Genomic DNA, 21476 nt, shown 5'->3' on the forward strand with positions numbered 1-21476 from the left:
GAGGTTGGAAAAATACTCTGACATTTTTTAAATTATGATAATGCACTTACAGTGTTTGAAAAGACCACCTGAACATTTTCCTTGTTTGGCTGGTTGGGGCTTTTGGGCAGGTTTGTGTTTTTTCTCCATGAATCTTTCTGGATACAGAGTGGTCACTAGCTGGCACAACCATAAAGTCATAAAATCTGATTTTAACCCTAACCTTAACCACACTGCTAACCCTAATGCCTAATGCCTAACCCTAACATTAAGTTAAGGCCCAAACCTTAAATAAAAGAGAATATACATCGAATTTTTACTTTGCAGCTGGCCTCAGTACATGACTCATGACAGTAAACGTCAACCTGCGGTTTTTGGACTGCTAATAGACCAATAACAAAAAGGGTTTGCTCTCCTCTCCTCCAATAACAGCTGGTTTTCAGGTTACACATCCCTGCCATTAGGCTCCTCCAATTAGGCCCCTCTCTCAGACCACTCCCAGACAGTCCTAGCAAAATCTTGCTTGATAAATAATATTTTGCTAAGAAGCTATTTTGGTTTATTTTTGACCATTTTAATTGAAAACAATCACAGTAAGGTCAGTAGCGGTGGGTGGATAAATTCACTGGGGAAGCCAAGCCAGAAAAAAAGCCATATTACATTCTATGAGAATGTGATAATTTGCTCTATAACCTGTTAGTTCATATGCCTTGCCACCGTGATATATAGGCCTAAGGCCGAGACAATAAGAACACACAGTGGCATAGTAAATTCAACCACAACGTTGTTTCATCACAAAAGAGCAACCTCTGTCTGGTGAAATCCACAAGTATATTGCATGTAACAAACAGTTACATGACCTACAGCATGGTCAAGCAAGATAATGTTTCTGACATTTTCTGACACTACTGAACAACTATTGATTTAGAACCCCAGAAAGTTTCTGCAAATCGCAAAGAAAACAAGTGTTCCTCAACTATTCCAGCACCATTTCAACTTCAACATTTCAACATCATCAAATCACCTACAGTGCATTCGGAAAGTATTCAGGCCCCTTGACTTTTTCCACATTTTGATACGTTACAGCTTTATGCTAAAATTGATTAAAATCATCAATCTACACACAAAACCCCATGATGACAAAGCGAAAACAAAAAACAGAAATACCTTTTTTACATACGTTATCAGACCCTTTGCCATAAGACTCGAAATTGAGCTCAGGTGCATCCTGTTTCCATTGATCATCCTTGAGATATTTCTACAACTTGATTGTAGTCCACCCGTGGTAAATTCAATTGATTGGAAGTGATTTGGAAAAGCACATACCTGTCTATATAAGGTCCCACAGTTGACAGTGCATGTCAGAGCAAAAACCAAGCCATGAGGTCGAAGGAATTGTCCGTAGAGCTCCAAGACAGGACTGTGTCGAGGCACAGATCTGGGCAGTGATGGAAAAATTACCCAATTGTCATACTTGAGTAAAAGTTAAGATACCTTAATAGAAAATGACTCAAGTATATATATATATATCGTATAAATATATATATATTTATTTTTTAAATACATTTTTTWATTTATTTAACCTTTATTCAACTAGGCAAGTCAGTTAAGAACAAATTCTTATTTACAATGACGGCCTACAGCAACCAAACCCGGAACGACGCTGGGCCAATTGTGCGCCGCCCTATGGGACTCCCAATCACAGCCAGTTGTGATACAAACTGGATTCGAACCAGGGTGTCTGTCGTGACGCCTCTAGCACTGAGATGCAAATATATAAGATAAATGTTTCTAAACTAATCCAATCTGTTAGTAGTAAGATTAATTGCACCCGTTACTGAGATGGTTGTTCCAGTTTAGATGATGTAGGTACAAGTATAATCATCCCATTCAATCTGAATGTATGTTGCAACTTGCTGGTGTTTAAAATGTTCAGTTATTGGATATCCTTACTCTAGCTGGATTCCAACAGGATTCCCACATCACTTTAAAAGCCACCATAATGTGACTTGCAGGCGTGATGTGGCCTATAAACCAGGATTTTCCTAACACCACTGTTTAGGGTAAACTAGGCCCTCAAAGAAAGGCCTTATGATATATGTAATGAATTGTTATAAAGAATTACATTTTAAAGGCTAATAATGCTGCTGGAACTGTTCATTGAAGGTTTTAGGAAGAACCTTTCATAGAGGGTTCTAGGCAAAACCATATACAGAGGGTTTTAAAAGGAATCCTACATAGAGGGTTCTAGTTAGAACTCTCTGCAAAGGGTTATACCTAGCACCAAAAACGGTTTCCCTATGAGGACAAACCTTAGAACCCTATATGATTCTACTAAGCACCTTTTTTTCCTAAGAGTGTAGAAGGCCCTCTGTCACTGGGTTCATCAGGAAGTTCATAGAGCAGGGGTGTCAAACTCATTTCACTTTAACGAGGTCCGGAGGGCCTCAATGAAAATGTGTTATATTTCCTTGCCTTCAAATTAGTTAAAAATAGTCCTCTATCCATCGTTTTTGGAATATTCGATGCCCCCTGACTGTATAGTGATTATTAAGGAGCTGGACAGTCAATAATCTGTATGAATGTAGGTCCATTAACTGTACACAGTGATTAATAGCTAGCTGGACAGTCAAGAAACTGAATGGTTTTAGTCATTTTAAAATAGATTGAGTTATATTGAGTGTATCATCTCCACCTTGCTCGACCCACTACAATTTGCATACCGCACCAACAGATCCACAGATGACGAAATCACTGTTGCACTGCACACCGCCCTATCCCACCTGGACAAGAGGATTACCTATGTGAGAATGCTGTTCATTGACTACAGCTCTGCTTTCAATACTATAGTGCCCTCCAAGCCTGTCACCAAGCTCAGGACCCAGGTGGTGAGCATAGACAACAACACCTCTGCCATGCTGATCCTCCATGGGGGCCCCCCAGGGGTGTGTGCTCAGCCCCCTCCTGTACTCCCTGTTCACCCATGACTGCGTGGCTACGCACGACTCCAACTCAATCATCAACATTGCTGACGGCACGACAGTGGTATGCCTGATTACCAACAACAACTAGACAGCCTACAGGGAGGAGGTTAGAGCCCTCGCGGAGTGGTCCCAGGAAAATAACCTCTCCCTCAATGTAAAAAAAGGAGCTGATCGTGGACTACAGGAGACAGAAGAGGGAGCATGCCACCATCCACATTGACGGGGCCGCAGTGGAGAGGGTCAAAAGCTTCAAGTTCCTTGGCATGCACATCACTGAGGACTTGAAATTATCCCACCACACAGACACTGTGGTGAAGAAGGCACAACCGAGCCTTTACAACATCAGGCGGTTGAAGAAATCCGGCATGGCCCCTAAGACCCTCACGAACTTCTGCAGATGCACCATTGAGAGCATTCTGTTGGGCTGCATCACCACCTGGTAAGGCAACTGCACCGCCCTCAAGCAAATGGCTCTCCAGAGGGTGGTGCTGTCAGCCCAATGCATCATCAGAGGCTTGGTGTCAAAACAAGGCCAAAAAAATCATCAAGGATCTCAGCCACCTGAGTCACGTTCTGTTCACTCTGCTACCGTCTCGCAGACAGAGACGGTACAGGTGCATCAAAACCAGAACCAAAAGACTAAAAAACAGCTTCTATCTCCAGGCCATCAGACTGTTGAACAGCCTTAGAACCACATCCTGTAGTAAGAGACAAAGATAGACTCAAAACACACACACACACACACACAAGCTCACACACAAGCTCACACACACACCTCATACACACACAGACTCCTGTACTCACATATACACTCACACACATACACACACACTCACAGCCAACGCTGCTGTCCCACGAGACATTTATTTTATACTGTTTTCACATTGTGTAGTCATCAAATAAAATAAAATAAAATAAAATTGTATTGGTCACATACACATGGTTAGCAGATGTTAATGCGAGTGTAGAGAAATGCTTGTGCTTCCATTTCCGACCATGCAGTAATATCTAACAAGTAATCTAAACATTTCACAACAACAAAGGAATGAATAAGAATATGTACATACATATATGGATGAGCGATGGCCGAACGGCATAGGCAAGATGCAGTAGATGGTATTGAGTACAGTATATACATAGGAGATGAGTAATGTAGGGTATGTAAACATTATATAAAGTGGCATTGTTTAAAGTGACTAGTAATACATTTATTACATCCAATTTTTTATTATTAAAGTGGCTAGAGATTTGAGTCAGTATGTTGGCAGCAGCCACTCAATGTTAGTGATGGCTGTTTAACAGTCTGATGGCCTTGAGATAGAAGCTGTTTTTCAGTCTCTCGGTCCCAGCTTTGATGCACCTGTACTGACCTCGCCTTCTGGATGATAGCGGGTTGAACAGGCAGTGGCTGTTCACCAGTGGAACCCATCCAACTTGAAGGAGCTGGAGCAGTTTTGCATTGAAGAATGGGCAAAAATCCCCATGGCTAGATGTGCCAAGCTTATAGAGACATACCCCAAGAGACTTGCAGCTGTAGTTGCTGCAAAAGGTGGCTCTACAAAGTAGTAACTTTGGGGGGTGAATAGTTACGCACGCTCAAGTTTCAGTTTTTTGTCTTACTTCTTGTTTGTTTCACAATAAAAAAGATTTTGCATCTTCAAAGTGGTAGGCATGTTGTGTAAATCAAATTATACAAATCTATTTTAATTCCAGGTTGTAAGGCAACAAAATAGGAAAAATGCCAAGGGGCGTGAATACTTTCGCAAGTCACTATACTAATTCAAGGGTTTTTCTTTACTTTACTATTTTCTACATTGTAGACAAATAGTGAAGGCATCAAAACTATGGAATAACACATATGGAATCATGTAGTAACGAGAAAAGTGTAAAGCAAATAGAAAATTAGATTTTAGATTCTTCAAAGTAGCCACCATTTGCCTTGATGACAGCTTTACACACTCTCAACCAGCTTCATGAGGTAGTCACTTGGAATACATTTCAATTAACAGGTGTGCCTTGTTAAAAATGATTTGTGGAATTCCTTTCCTTAATGCATATGAGCCAATCAGTTGTGTTGTGACAAGGTAGGGGTGGTATACAGAAAAGACCAAATCCATATTATGGCAGCTCAAATAAGCAAAGAGAAACAACAGTCCATCATTACTTTAAGACATGAAGGTCAGTCAATCCGGAAAACTTCTAAAACGTTGAACGTTTCTTCAAGTGCAGTCGCAAAAACCATCAAGCGCTGATGAAACTGGCTCTCATGAGGACCGCCACAGGAATGGAAGACCCAGAGTTACCTCTGCTACAGAGTACAAGTTCATTGGAGTTAACTGCACCTCAGACGGCAGCCCAAATAAATTCTTCACAGAGTTCAAGTTACAGACACATCTCAACATCAACTGTTCAGAGGAGACTGCGTGAATAAGGCCTTCGTGGTTGAATTGCTGCAAAGAAACCACTACTAAAGGACACCAATAAGATGAAGAGACTTGCTTGGGCCAAGAAACACGAGCAATGGACATTAGACCGGTGGAAATCTGTCCTTTGGTCTGATGAGTTCAAATTTGAGATTTTTGTTTCCAACCAACGTATCTTTGTGAGATGCATAGTAGGTGAATGGATGACCTCTGCATGTGTGGTTCCCACCGTGAAGCATGGAGGAGGAGGGGTGGTGTGGGGGTGCTTTGCTGGTGACACTGTCAGTGATTTATTTACAATTCAAGGCACACTTAACCAGCATGGCTACCACAGCATTCTGCAGCGATACGCCATCCCATCTGGTTTGTGCTTAGTGGGACTATCATTTGTTTTTCAACAGGAGAATGACCCAAAACACACCTCCAGGCTGTGTAAGGGCTATTTGACCAAGAAGGAGAGTGATGGTGCTGCATCAGATGACCTGGCCTTCACAATCACCCGACCTCAACTCAATTGAGATGGTTTGGGTTGAGTTGGACCACAGAGTGAAGGAAAAGCAGCCAACAAGTACTTAGCATATGTGCGAACTCCTTCAAGACTGTTGGAAAAGCATTCCTCATGAAGCTGGTTGAGAGAATGCCAAGAGTGTGCAAAGCTGTCATCAAGGCAAAGGGTGGCTACTTTGAATCTCAAATATAAAATAGATTTTGATTTGTTAAACACTTTTTTGGTTACAACATTATTCCATGTGTTATTTCATCGTTTTGATGTCTTAACTATTATTATACAATGTAGAAAATATTAAAAATAAAGAAAAATCCTTGAATGAGTAGGTGTGTCCAAACTTTTGACTGGTACTGTATGTTTCACAAGTTTGGATAGCACAGTACAGTACAGTACAGTGAATAGAGCTCAGTCAAGAACAGTACAAGACAATACAGTGGTACAGTAACAGTACAATAAAGTAGAGTAAAGAAAATGTAGCAAAGTACAGTAGAGTACAGTATATTGTATTGTACTCTACTTATACTGCTATACTCTACTATACTGTACTCTTCTACTGCACTGTACTGAACTCTACCCTACTCTGCTGTGCTGTATTGTACTGCACTGTACTCTGCTGTGCTGTATTGTACTGCACTGTACTCTGCTGTGCTGTATTGTACTGCACTGTACTCTGCTGTGCTGTATTGTACTGCACTGTGATGTCCAAACGTGTGAAACATGATTATGCATTTCTGTATAGTACAGATCCGGGACCCATGATGTAAACCATTTCCATAATTCTGTCACCGGGTGTAGAGCCACTTCACTTACTATAGTTCAGTAACCAAATTGTATTTTTTCAAACTCAAGGTGCCGTGTCATAGCTGACATCCCATTCTTTCTGCAGACATCTTTGAATTGGGGCGACAGGTAGCCTAGTGGTTTGAGTGTTGGCCAGTAACCGAAAGGTTGCTAGATCAAATCCCTGAGCTGACAAGGTAAAAATCTGTCATTCTACCCCTGAACAAGGCAGTTAACCCACAATTCCTAGACCGTCATTGTAAATAAGAATTTGTTCTTAATTAACTGACTTGCCTAGTTAAATAAAATAAAAAATAAAAACATATTTGAATCTTAATTCGGAGCAGATATTTAACAGAGTTTTTGAAAAATGTGGTCGCATAGAATCCTGAGGGAGATTTCACCGTAATTCCGTTACCGAAGTTTGCATCTGCACAGTTCTTCCACTAAATTTGTTTGTGCAAATGTTTCAGTGGAAATGTTTAAAAGTAGTCCGTGTGCATAGAGTTGTATGGTTTGTTCTACTTTGAAATCAATGGTTTTTGTTTGGCATACATTTTAAAGTGAAAAAACTGAGTCAAAGCGTAATTCTGTTACCGTGGAATTGCCCTATACATTATCTGGTAATAAGGCTATAACATGATTCCGGCACATAGGTAGACTAGATGTATAGTCTAGTCTGAAGATGATATGGCATTGTGGCAGGAAACCATGTCATCTTATTTTGACAGCAGTGCCACAGACAGTCGTTATGCAACATCAAGGAGCATCTCTCTCTCACACACACACACAAGCACACACACACACACACACACACACACACACACAGGATGGCTCTGGTAACGGTTATCAAGCTAACCCAACCAGCCAGCTGAAGTAAACAGACCTCAGACATTTGTGACATGGCCAGTTCAGGAAATCTCTCTCTCGCTATCTGTGAGTGTTGATCTGTCCAACATGGCACAAGATCACAGCGATTAAGCTACTAGGTCTAGGATATGAAATTGGCTGCCATAGTCGCGTAATAATGCAAGTACAATAATAATAATAACAATAACAATAATACATTATAATTAACAATAATAATAGACCTATAATAAACACTGATTAGGCCTACAAATGCCATGTTTCTCATCAAACTGGTTTCATCCGATTTGCAACAATTGGCATTTGGACCATAATAATAACGCTGGCTCATAATTTGTTGCGTTTCCAATGCAGCGTCGATGTTCGTGTAAACACCACGTCGTCCACTGTACTGTCTATGAAATCTATTAAAAACACGATATACGAGACATCGGCTACCTTCTGCGGTCCCCAACCAAACAGATGTGCGCGAGGCGAGGAACACCAACAAACACACATGCGTCTCGCTCAGTGGTCTCGCCATGGAAGGCGCGTCACACACGCAACAGCATCAGCACAGTAGTCTACACCCCACCACCACAGATATACGCACCGTCAATCACTATACCTCACCATGTCCAATTGCATGGTCATGATGCCTGGGTGAATTTAATTCATATCCCGATTCGAATGTTCCAATTCAATTTCACTCACTGACGGGACTGACAGAGGCGCGAGACTAGATCGAGACATTTCGAGCAAAATTTCTATAAAAGGACAGACACAGCAGCCTGCTGATGCACGCACGGACGGAGCTCGAGAGGAGCGGAGCGCGTGGCTGGGTTCATGCTGTGCGTTTTACCTTACCCAGCTAGTTAGTGGTGGGTCCTCCAGTGGTCAAAACCAAATCAACCCTGCTTCAGCTGCTGCTTCGCTGAATCCCCCGGAAGGCAACCTTCCCTCCTCGCCCTGTCACCGTCTTTAGAGGACGTTAAACCCCGTGTCACCGGCACCGTTCATGGGGTGAGGAGGGTTTCTAGTTGGGGAGCGAAGACGCGCGGTTTAAATTACGGTCTTCGCTGCCTCGATGTCAGACACAGATGCCTTCTGTTTATTGTGCCCCTCTCTCTCTCGGTATTGAGTGGAGGTAGTGTCAGAGCCGTATTATGCTGTTATGACGACAGGGGGAGACTGCCACTGATAAAGCTCTTCCACGAATGGGGGGAAAAGGGAAAAGGGGTGGGCTACTCAAAGAAACTCTCGCGAGAAGAAACGCAGCTATCCCATACGCATCTATTCTTTATGGATCAACAAGGGTTTGCTTGCCAATACACTTGCCAGTACACTGACCACTGGTATGTAGGCTGATATGATGTTCTGATATTTGTATTTCATTTTTTTATTTTTTATCTGTCTCTCTTTCAAAATCGAATTGCTTTATTCACATGACATACTATTAGTAGTAATAAGGGGGCAGTAGGCCTGATAACTGATGATGATGAAACAGCCTATAGGGAGGAGTTCAGAGACAACAACCTCTCCCTCAATGTCAGCAAGACAGAGGAGCTGATCATGGACTACAGGAAACGGAGGGCCCGAGTACGCCCCGATACACATCAACAGGGCTGTAGTGGAGCGGGTCGGGAGCTTCAAAGTTCCTCGGTGTCCACATCACTAAGGATCTATCATGGTCAACACACACCAACACAGTCGCGAAGAGGGCACAACAACGCCTCTTCCCCCTCAGAAGGCTGAAAAGATTTGGCACGTGCCCTCAGATGCTCAAAAAGTTCTACAGCTGCACCATTGTGCGCATCTTGACTGGCTGCATCACCGCTTGGCATGGCAACTGCTTGGCATCCGACCGGAAAGCCCTACAGAGGATAGTGCGTACAGCCCCAGTACATCACTGGGGCCGAGCTGCTTGCCATTCAGGACCTCTACACCAGGCGGTGTCAGAGGAATGCTCTAAAAATTGTCAGACTCCAGCCACCCAAGTCATAGACTGTTCTTTCTGCCACTGCAAGGCAAGCGGTACCTTTGCACCAACTTTGGAAACAACAGGGCCCTGAACAACTTCTACCACCAAGCCATAAGACTGCTAAATAGTTAGCAAAATAACTACCCGGACTATCTGCATTGACCCATTTTGCACTGTTTTGACTTCATCACATACGCTGCTGCTACTGTTTATTATCTGTTACTTTATTCCTAGTTATATGTACATAGCTACCTCAATTACCTCATACCCCTGCATATCAACTTGGTTCTGGTACCGTTACTCATTGTGTATTTATTATTACGTGTTTTACTTTTCTATTATTTCTCTATTTTCTTTCTCTCAGCATTGTTGGGAAGGGCCCGTGAGTAAGCGTTTCACTGTTAGTCTACACCTGTTGTTTACGAAGCATGTGACGAATAAAATTAGATTTGATTGAAATATTGTCAAAGTATCAATGGTACTGTAGGCCTACAACTGCATTGAGTCATACTATACAGTACCAGTCAAAAGTTTGGACACACCTACTCATTCAAGGGCTTTTCTTTATTTTGACTGTTTTCTACATTCTAGAATAATAGTGAAGACATCAAAACGATGAAAAAACACATATGGAATCATTTAATAACCAAAAAAGTGTTAAACAAATCAAAGTCACCAGGAGTGGTATGATGCTGATTTCGTGTGTGTCAACAGCGCAAAAGGAGAAAGCTCTTTGGCCCAGCAAGATTTCGACATATGAGGTGGAAAGCTATGACTTTCAGAGTAGGGCACCGGTTAAAGGTGTTATCTCTGGCGTTTCGTTGGACATTATGACTGTGTGGCTTAGGGATAACATTCCAGGAGTGGTAGACGCACATCGATCGAATCGAATGATAGACAGAAGGATTCGTTTTTTTACTGTCGTTAGGTGACGCGGTTCTCCCAACTTATGTAAAACTTGGGTAGGTGAGATATGCGGTGAGATCGTATGTACAGAACCCGTTGCATTGTTACAATTGTAAAAAGTTTGGGACACGAGGCAAGTGTTTGTCGAAGGAATAAATATGTAGTAGTTGATGAGTCAGATGAAGCATGTTGTTGTAAATGTGACGGGAATCACGTTCCCAAGTTCCCGGAGTGCTCTGTATGGATGAAGGAGGTCGCGGTAGCTAGGAGCAGGGCTATCCAGCAGGTCTCCTATGTGGAGACAGTGAAAATAGCTGAAGGAGTGAGTAGAAATGAGCTGGTAGTGGATGTCCCCACAGTCTGCAGTGAATGACATGCGGGAGAAGTACCCTGACATACTGATAGTGAAGAAGGTGGCGTTTATAGTGCAAGTGATTACATTCCACTAGTCAAACGAATAAAAAATAAAAGAAGCTAGACATCATTGTGAAGGCGGCAAATACATTTCTGGATCTCCAGAACTTTACAGCTGAAATGTTACAGGGAGTACTGAATGAAGAGGTCCCCTCCCTCCCAGGTTTGAAATTCAGGGTAGTGGCATGAATTTTATTTATGTTTTAATAGATTTTTTTCATCCAAACCATTTTTTTGTGTGTGGGGGGGGGGGGTTATTTTTTACTACCCTGCACCTTATGAGTGTAGTCTGCCAATAAACCTCAGAGAAGAAGAACTCTGGGGTGGCTACTGGAGGAGGAATGCCATCACCAGGACCACGGCACACCCAGCCTGGTGACCTGCAGCCAGAGGAGGGCCAAGCATGTGTAAGTGTGGTCCATTACTTTTGTTCAGAATGGCTCCTTGCTCATGCATGTTTTCCTCTCCGCCCTCTGTGGCCTGCACTAGACTGTTACTGATTGTTACTGTCAGTAAGAATAGGAGTAGTATCTCTCACAATCTCTTCCCGCACTCACGCTCTCTCTCTCTCTCTCTCTCTCTCTCTCTCTCTGTGTGCACGCAATGAATTTCCTCCTTTCCTCCAGTCAATCTTGAGAAATGTTGAGACTGGACAAGAGAGGGTGGGGCACACCGTTGATGAGAAATGGGTGTGTGAGAGAGATGGACTAGGTTGGTCAATACTGCTGAGTTCAGGGAGGGCAGAGAAGTATTTGCTAATTAAGGAGAGTGCCTAGACTCGTCTGGTCAGCCTCCTCTCTCTCTCTCTCTCTCTCTCTCTCTCTCTCTCTCTCTCTCTCTCTCTCTCTCATCTCTCTTCTCTCTTCTCTTCTCTCTTCTCTCTCTCTCTCTCTCTCTCTCTCTCTCTCTCTCTCTCTTCTTCTCTCTCTCTCTCTCTTCTCTCTCCTCTTCTCTCTTCCTCACACACAACAACACACACAACACACACACACAACACACCACACACACACACCAACCACCACACACACACACACACAACACACAAAACACACCACAACAAAGAACATTCTCGCGCTGCCCAGCCTCTCCTTTCTCCTGAGGGCACGTCGTGAAACACGTCGCTAAAAACTTTGACATTCTTCCTTCAGAGACACACACACATGCACACACACCCTTGCACGGGCTCAGACACACACACACAAGCACAAACACACATCTCACACCAACTGGCTAGATACATATTATTAAACATGACAAGAGAGGGCTATAACTGGTCCTCAATTACATTTCCTTTCAGCCAAATCACCAACTTAAAAGGCTTTTTAATATCATTATTTATTTTACTGACTCTGCGCTCTCTCTTATTTCACACTGCTTTGCTCTGCCCTTACTGTACAGTATTGTATGACATCATCAGTATGGGACTGAGCCTGCACCAAGGCTGAATCCTCAATGGTACCCTATCCCGCATAGGGCTCTGGTCAAAAGCAGTGCACTAAAAGGGAATAGGGTGCCATTTGGGAGGTAACCTATAAATGCCAGCGGCGGCACCAGTGGAGATAATTTATTCCCGTCGTCGGATCAATTGTGTAATAAAACATTACTGGCTGTTTGTCTGTTTAATGGACAAGAGGGGAAATTAAACCTGCCTTTCCTCTCATACTGCAGATATGCTACTGCTACTAGGGCCAGGAGTTTTACCTGACAATGTTGTGACCTGAACAGGAAAAACTCCTCTGGACAAAGGCTTTAACTTGTTGTATTTGGCGCATGTGACAAATAATAATAATATTAATATATATATTGTATATATTTTTTTTAACACTTGGTAATCCACATTCCAGAACTTTGTAATTGGAAGGTTCTGTTGGGACATTGAAGGTTTGATGTGGCTGCTGGCAATGATAGAGACGTAGAGGTTGTGCAGAAGGATAACAGCGCAAGGTGGATGACTGCGTGTGTGTGTGTGTGTGTGTGTGTGTGTGTGTGTGTGTGTGTGTGTGTGTGGTGTGGGGATGTGTTGTGTGTGTGTTGTGTGTGTGTTGTGTGTGTGTGTGTGTTGTGTTGTGTGTGTGTGTGTGTGTGTGTGTGTGTGTGTGTGTGTGTGTGTAATATGTACTACACTCACTGACCAGTTGATTAGGTATACCACCCTGTTCACAAAAATGGATCGAGGCATTCGGTTACTGTTCGGTTAAACGTTAGAAGGGCAAAACGAGTGACCTAAGCGACTTTGAGCATGGTGTGGTTGTCAGTGCCAGACGCGCTGCATCCAGTATCCCAGAAACGGCTGCCCTCCTGGGCTTTTCACACACAACAGTGTCTAGGGTTTACCGAGAATGGTGCGACAAACAAAAAACATCCAGTCAGCGGCAGTCATTTGGGCGAAAACAGCTCGTTGATGAGAGAAGTCGAAGGAGAATGGCAAGAACCGTGCAAGCTAACAGGTGGGTTCACAAACAGGCAAATAACGGTGCAGTACAACAGTGGTGTGTAGAAGGGCATCTCGGAACGCGCAACTCGTCGATCCTTGTCACGGATGGCCTGTTGCAGCAGACGACCCCACCGGGTTCCACTCCTATCAGCTAAAAAGTGGCTCCAGTGTGCACTCGATAAACCAACACTGGACAATTGAAGGTTGGAAAAACATCACCTGGTCCAACGAATCCCGGTTCCTGTTGCGTCATGCTGATGGCAGAGTCAGGAGTTGGCGTAAACAGCATGAGTCCATGGACCCATCCTGCCTGTTACAGACTGGTAGCGGTGGTGTACTGGTGTGGGGAATGCTTTCCTGGCACACATTAGGTCCCTTGATACCAATTGAACATTTCCGACACCTTGTAGAATCCACACCCCAAAGAATTCAGGCTGTTCTGGAGGCAAAGGTGTCTGGCCCAGTACTAGATGGGTGTACTTAATAAACTGGCCGGTGTGTATGTCTATGCGTGTAAGCGGTAGAGCAAAAGGGAAGCCGTGCAAGGTGAACGGCCGTCAATGCTTCCTGGGTTTTTCTAATGCAGTTGTCATTGATTATCTGTCTCCTTGGAGGCTGAAATATACAGCCTCTCCCACAGCACAGCTATTAATTCAGCCTAACTCAATCACAACTATTACCCATTACACAAACACAGACAGAGAGGAGGAGACATTCAGGTTGGAGAGGAATAGGCAACAGAGATGGAGTCTGTACAGACAGACAGACAGACACAGACAGACAGACAGACAGACAGACAGACAGAGAGAGAGAGAGAGAGAAGAGATTCAGGTTGGTGAGAAGTATACGTAATGCAATAGAGGTGGAGAGGGCAGGGATAAAAGGAGGGAGGGAAAAGTGCAGGAAAGAGGGAAGGGAAAAGAGAGCAGTGAAAAGCGGGAGGGAGAGGTTGGAGAGGAGTAGGAAACAGAAATGGAGAAAATGAGGGTAGAGAAAGGGAAAGAGGGGAAAAAGTGAGAGAAATTATAAGATGAGTGTCCATGCGCATGCATGTGTGTCCTCACATCCTATTGTGTGTGTGTGTGTGTGTGTGTGTGTGAGAGAGAGTGTGTGTGATTTTGGAAATGACCATCCTCCATCCCACTCTCCAGCCGTCTGGCTTTGTACTCCTGACCTAGGCGGGCTGTTTTGTATCCCACGGAAGGACACACTGACCATGTCACACAGCTGTTAGTATTCAGCTCCACAGAACACACAACAGAAGGTCCTGTTACATTGTCTGTAATGTCATTGTGACTAGCTGCATTGCCTGGCTACACACAGTAACAGTGCAACTGAGACGAGAAACTAAATAATGAAAATGGACCTTAGAAACCACCAACAAAACTCCATGCATACTCTCTCATACAAGACAGGCTACATACAGTAACAGGACAAACGAGCCAAGGTAAATCAACAATAAAACGGACCGTCAAATAATCATTTTCTACGATTAGTAGAGCTGGAGATGGAACCACCTCGGCCACCGCTCACCTTAAACACCATCAAAAGGTCTACTAAAAAAACATAATACCCGAAGCCAATTTCACCCATGTATGGAATCAGTAGGTTAGGCTCTATAGCCCCACATGTACCCACAAGGAGGCCCTATTACTGCTCTCTCTCTCCCAGGGAGAGACATACCCTGGCTTAGAAAGAGGAAGGGAAGGCATTCTTTGGATAAAGAGGCCCTATTTCTGCCCTCTGTGTCCCAGGGAGAGAACTACTCTGGCTGAACGTTGAGTGGTTCTGTCCTAATAAGCGAGCTTCCCCATGGCCCCATCAGCACCATGGGATCCATATATCTGCAGCCCTTAGCTAGCTCTTAGAGTGGTGGCCTGGAGCGAGAGAGTGAGGGATGGAGGGAGGGAGGAGGGAAAGAGGCAGAAAAAGAGCTCCTTTAGGCTGAAGAGGGAAAGAGAGAACAAGGCCGGGAGAGAAAGAGCCTTACCAGAGGCAGGGAGAGAGGAAGAGGAAGGGATGGAAGGATGGAGGGTGGGAAGGAGAGGGAGAAAGAGCTTTCTCAGGCTAATCTATAATGGGGCGGTTAAAAGCATCAGTGTGCTGATTCAGAGCTATTATCTAATTGCTGCTGCATTGCTGATTGGCTGAGCACATCAATCTCTCTCGCTGGCTCCTGCTGGCTGGCTCACCCATCTCCCGATGTTGCACTCTCTCTCTCTCTCTCTCTCTCTCTCTCTCTAAAAGATATGGGAGTTTATCGAAATTGGATTTGTTTTTGAATTATTTCTGGGTCTGTGTAATCTGAGGAACATATGTGTCTTCGTGGCCACCCTGCTCTCCCTCCCCTTCTCACTGCTACAGCACCACTTGTCCTCCTGTCTCCTCTTTGTTCGTTCTTGACAAAACTACTGCAAATGAAGGATGATGATGTTGCCTTGTTATGGGGGACCTGGGAATCTTATGGCATAAAATCACTATAAACTCCAGAGTCAGAAGTGGGAGAGATAGGTGGGTAAATAAACAGCACTCGGTGTCACAGGAAGGCCAAGAAGATCATCAAGGAACTCAGCCATCTGAGCCACGGCCTGTTCACCCCGCTACCATCTAGAAGGGCGGAGACAGTACAGGTGCATCAAAATTGGGACCCGAGAGACTGAAAAACAGCTTCTATCTCCAGGCCATCAGACTGTTAAACAGTCACCACTAGCCGGCCTCCGCCCAGTACCCCGCCCTGAACTTTAGTCATTGTTACTATCCGGCTACCACCCGGTACTCAACCCTGCACCTTAGACTGTTGCCCTACATATGTAGTCATTGAACACTGGTCACTTTAATAATGTTTGCATACTGTTTTACCCACTTCATATGTGTATATACGGTATTCAAGGCTCATCCTATATAACTACTGCTGTACATACAGTGGCAAGAAAAAGTATGTGAACCCTTTGGAAATACCTGGACTTCTGCATAAATTGGTCATAACATTTGTTCTGATCTTCATCTAAGTCACAACAATAGACAAACACAGTCTGCTTAAATTAATAACACAAACAATTATACTTTATGTCTTTATTGAACACACCGTGTAAACATTCACAGTGCAGGGTGAGAAAAGTATGTGAACCCTTGGATTTAATAACTGGTTGACCCTCCTTTGGCAGCAATAACCTCAACCAAACATTTTCTGTAGTTGCGGATCAGACCTGCACAACGGTCAGGAGGAATTTTGGACCATTCCTCTTTACAAAACTGTTTCAGTTCAGCAATATTGTTGGGATGTCTGGTGTGAACCGTTCTCTTGAGGTCATGCCACAGCATCTCAATCGGGTTGAGGTCAGGACTCTGATTGAGCCACTCCAGAAGGCATATTTTCTTCTGTTGAAGCCATTCTGTTGTAGATTAACTTCTGTGTTTTGGGTCGTTGTCCTGTTGCATCACCCAACTTCTGTTGAGCTTCAATTGGCGGACAGATAGCCTTACATTCTCCTGCAAAATGTCTTGATAAACTTGGGAATTCATTTTTCGGTCGATGATAGCAAGCTGTCCAGGCCCTGAGGCAGCAAAGCAGCCCCAAACCATGATGCTTCCTTCATCATACTTTACAGTTGGGATGAGGTTTTGATGTTGGTGTGCTGTGCTGTGCCTTTTTTTTCTCCACACATAGTGTTGTGTGTTCCTTCCAAACAACTCAACTTTAGTTTAATCTGTCCACAGAATATTTAGCCAGTGGCGCTGTGGAACATCCAGGTGCTCTTTTGCTAACTTCTGACGTGCAGCGATGTTGTTTTGGGACAGCAATGGGTTCTTCCGTGGTGTCCTCCCATGAACACCATTCTTGTTTAGTGTTTTTTATATCGTAGACTTCTCAACAGAGATGTTAGCATGTTCCAGAGATTTCCGTAAGTCTTTGGCTGACACTCTAGGATTCTTCTTAACCTCATTGAGCATTCTGCGCTGTGCTCTTGCAGTCATCTTTGCAGGACGGCCACTCCTAGGGTGAGTAGCAACAGTGTTGAACTTTCTCCATTTATAGACAATTTGTCTTTCCGTGGACTGATGAACATCAAGGCTTTTAGAGATACTTTAGTAACCCTTTCTAGCTTTACGCAAGTCAACAATTCTTAATCTTAGGTCTTCTGAGATCTCTTTTGTTCGAGGCATGGTTCACATCAGGCAATGCTTCTTGTGAATAGCAAACTCAAATTTTGTGATTGTTTTTTTATGGGGCAGGGCAGCTCTAACCAACATCTCCAATCTCATCTCATTAATTGGACTCCAGGTTAGCTGACTCCTGACTCCAATTAGCTTTTGGAGAAGTCATTAGCCTAGGGGTTCACATATTTTCCCCAACCTGCACTGTGAATGTTTAAATGATGTATTCAAAATAGACAAGAAAAATACAATAAGTTGTGTGTTATTAGTTTAAGCACACTGTGTTTGTCCATTGTTGTGACTTAGATCAAGATGACAAATGTATGAAGAAATACCGGTTATTCCAAAGGTTTCACATACTTTTTGTTTTAACTCTACCTCTTCTATTCCTTTACTGCCCATAATGTCTATACACACCATCATATACATATATATTTATATTCCAGACTCTGACTTTCTAATATTTCTTAATTCCTTTCTTTCTTTTTTTTGGATTCGAGTGTATTGTTTTGTATTGTTACGTATTACTACACTTTTGGAGCTAGGAACATAAGCCTTTCGCTACACCCGCGATAACATCTGCTAAATATGTCTACGCGACCAATAAGATTTAGATAGAGGCATAGAGAAATAATGAGAGATAAACACATCAATAGTCTACAGAAATTGATACATCGCTACATAGACTTCACAAAACGTCTCTGCCTTTCAATTCGGGCAGACATTTTTAGCATCATTCCACCTTCCTCTAACACTCCAAGCTTTTATATTGGTATCTTATATTGTAGCTCAGCAGCCGTGCGTGCAGTGAACATCTGTGGCTGGCTATAGGGCCTGGAGTGGAATCTACTGTACTGTATGTTGCACTCTGTGGTATAATACTGTAATATTAACAGCGTTACACTGCCACCCTATGGCCAATAGTTGATGGTGCACCCAGCAGCCTTAATCCAGAGGTAAAGTCAGGAGTTTTTTCCAACCATGTCACGTGACCTATCCTCTCTCTCCATCCCTCTCTTCCTCCATCCAACATCATTCCCCACCCGATATCATTCCCTCCATCACATATTGCTCCTAGCCAACAGACAAATCCTGTCTGTCACCAGCAGCTGTTATAGTGTTAAGGGTCATGAAATAGTGTGTGGATGAAGGACGGGCGGGTTGAACATAGAGAAAACAATGCATACAAATGCATAGATGTATATTTCTTGTGCAATTCATATCTATAGGCTATTGCCACATTGAGGTTTTTCTTTCATCATTTTTATCTGGCGTTAGAGCATAAGCCTAAGCATATAAATCCAGGCTGCATCACATCCGGCCGTGATTGGGAGTCCCATAGGGCGGCGCACAACTGGCCCAGCGTCGTCTGGGTTTTGCCGGGGTAGGCCGTCGTTGGAAATAAGAATTTGTTCTTAACCGACTTGCCTAGTTAAATAAAGGTTAAATATATTTTTTTAATTATAAGCCTAACTGTACGCACCCAAATTGCCCAATGCTTTTGGGAACTACCGCAGAAAAAGTTAATGTTGATCCACTGAGTCAAAAAGGTTTAATTCATTAAGAAAAAAGCTGTGAAATGCAGAGTTGAAAAGAAAGAGAAGGGAGGGCCAGAACAGTAGCCTAATGTTTGGGAAAGACGTGTGATTATTGTGAGGCGCAATACAAATTCGACAGTCACAACACGGGACGTCAAGGGAACTGTACCGTCAGAGTTAATTGGAATAGTAACTGAAATCTGGACACTAGGTCTATAACCTCTCACATAGCCTAATATAATATGAACTCCTACAGAATTAAGTAGTTCTTGCTGTAAAATTATACACCAAATCAAATGTAAATTCTGACCGGGGAACAGGAGTGGAGAAATATGATTTACTTCTTTCAGCATCTTGAATGTGCAGTTAGGGACCGTCTGTAAAGGTGCTATCTTTATCAGCATCATAAAAGCTGATAGTATTTCAACCACAAAATATGCATCCAAGCCGAACTGAAATCTTATCGAAAAATCTTTCAAATCTTTTTTTTTTTTTTTTTATTGAATTTTCTCTCCGGTCCCTAAACACCTTTGCTGCGGGAGAGAAGCAGAGATGAAAGAGATCTTTACCTATGTCAACTAGACTGAAGCGTTCATTCTATACATGTATGAGATATATTCTGGTGAGCAAGGGTTTATTTAGTCTTCTAGGGCAACAAGTAATGACAGAAGAGTAGCTGCATGTATCTATACCGAACAAAAATATAAACGCAACATGCAACAATTTCAAAGATTTTACTGAGTTACAGTTCATATAAGAAAATCAGTCAATTTAATTAAATTCATTAGGCCCTAATCTATAGATTTCACGACTGGGGATACAGATACCTTAAAAAAAAATGGGTCTCACAATGGGCCTCAGGATCTTGTCGCGGTATTTTTGTCTATTCAAATTAACAATCGATAAAATGCAATTGTGTCCGTAGCTTATGCCTGCCCATACCATAACCCCACCGGCACCATGTGGCACTCTGTTCACAATGTTGACATCAGCAAACCGCTAGCCCACACGACGCCATACACAGTCTGCAGTTGTGAGGCCAATTGGGCATACTCCCAAATTCTCTAAAATGACATTGGAGGCGGCTTATGGTAGAGAAATGAACATCAAATTTTCTGCCAACAGCTCTGGTGGACATTCCTGCAATCAGCATGCCAATTGCACACTCCCTCAACTTGAGACATCTGTTGCATTGTCTAGAGTGACAAAACATTTTAGAGTGGCCTTTTATTGTCCCCAGCACAAAGTGCACCTGTGTAATGGTCATGCTGTATAATCAGCTTATTGATATGCCGCACCTGTCAGGTGGATTATCTTGGCAAAGTAGAAATGCTCACTAACAGGGATGTAAACAAATTTGTGCACAAAATTTGAGAGAAATAACCTTTTTGTGCGTATGGATCATTTCTGGGATCTTTTATTTCAGCTCATGAAACATGGGACCAACACTTTACATGTTGCGTTTATATTTTTGTTCAGTGTAATTATAGACAAGTTGACTAACAAATAGCCTACCAAAATGTCTGAAATTATATGCAGAAACATAGGCCTATCTACATGAGGCTTTAAAAAAATCATGGGCCTTAGATTTTCACTTTATGGGTTATTAGCAATTGCGGCCACAACAAACAGCTGACCCACGCATCACACACCACGCCTCAATCGGCTAAGGCCCTGAAGAGCAGCCGATTAGTAGCATCCGGTGTATTTGAGCAGGGTTGGAACGAAAACTTGCAAGCCCAGTACACCAGCTTTGACCCTACCGGTAGGTGGGTGCTTTATATGCGCTACAGTCAATTGTAATTGCATGTCTACTTATATTAACTATATAATTATCAATATAGGCCTACTGTATGATAGCTAGCTAACTAGCTACTTCTGAAGAAGGAAAATGTTTTATTTCTACAATTTCTAAAAGCTAACCAAACAAAAACATAATTACTTTTATGAGACGTGTTTATGCATTAGTAGCACATTTTCTAACTTATTTACATTCGTTTTTACTTACACTTGTATGTTGATTTCGTATTGATGTTGAGGTTTTAAGTTTTGGTGGACTTTTCTTAGCGGATGTATAATCATTGCGAATTTAATTATGGGGCGTTTCAGGCCCCGAAGTGAACATAATTGTACACTCGCAAACTCCATTAAAAACGAGGGCTGAGGGGGTTACATGCAAACTTCCCTTGCTTGGCTAATCATTTGGACTGACGACAAATATGGCCGCAGGGATTCCCCAAGGGCTGAGGGCTGTTTACTTTGAGTTTGAAACACAGCCAGAATAACAGCAGCTGTCCCCAGCTGATAACATCATACAGGCATCTGAATACACCGGTGGCTGAAAACACAATCCTTGCGGGATGAACGAGTGACGAATTTCCGGGCAAGGGCGGTCCATTTAAAAATCATTCCTTCCTCCCACACCCCTTGCCCTGCAAGTGTATACTCGTCAGACGTCATGATACGGCATCAGAAGTGTCCACTTAATTTGAGGGCTGAGGGGATAGGGCGTGTCTTTTAAGTGGTTG

The 21476-nt window shown here is 43.0% G+C and overlaps 1 protein-coding gene across 2 annotated transcripts in view; it reads right to left on the bottom strand.

Annotated features, from left to right (window-relative positions):
• ache (acetylcholinesterase (Yt blood group)) overlaps window positions 1-8721 on the bottom strand; it is a 40159-nt gene extending 31438 nt beyond the window's left edge. Inside the window, exon 1 of one of the 2 annotated variants that reach the window (XM_023970767.3) lies at window positions 8388-8721. The gene's annotated coding sequence lies outside the window, so the exon portion shown is untranslated. Of the gene's footprint in view, window positions 1-8133; window positions 8329-8387 lie in introns of those variants that run through there. The other variant, XM_070435139.1, reaches the window with a different exon arrangement.
• Between the last annotated feature and the right edge of the window lie 12755 nt (window positions 8722-21476).

This window comes from Salvelinus sp. IW2-2015, linkage group LG3 (genome assembly GCF_002910315.2).
Source record: "Salvelinus sp. IW2-2015 linkage group LG3, ASM291031v2, whole genome shotgun sequence".
Taxonomy (NCBI): domain Eukaryota; kingdom Metazoa; phylum Chordata; class Actinopteri; order Salmoniformes; family Salmonidae; genus Salvelinus; species Salvelinus sp. IW2-2015.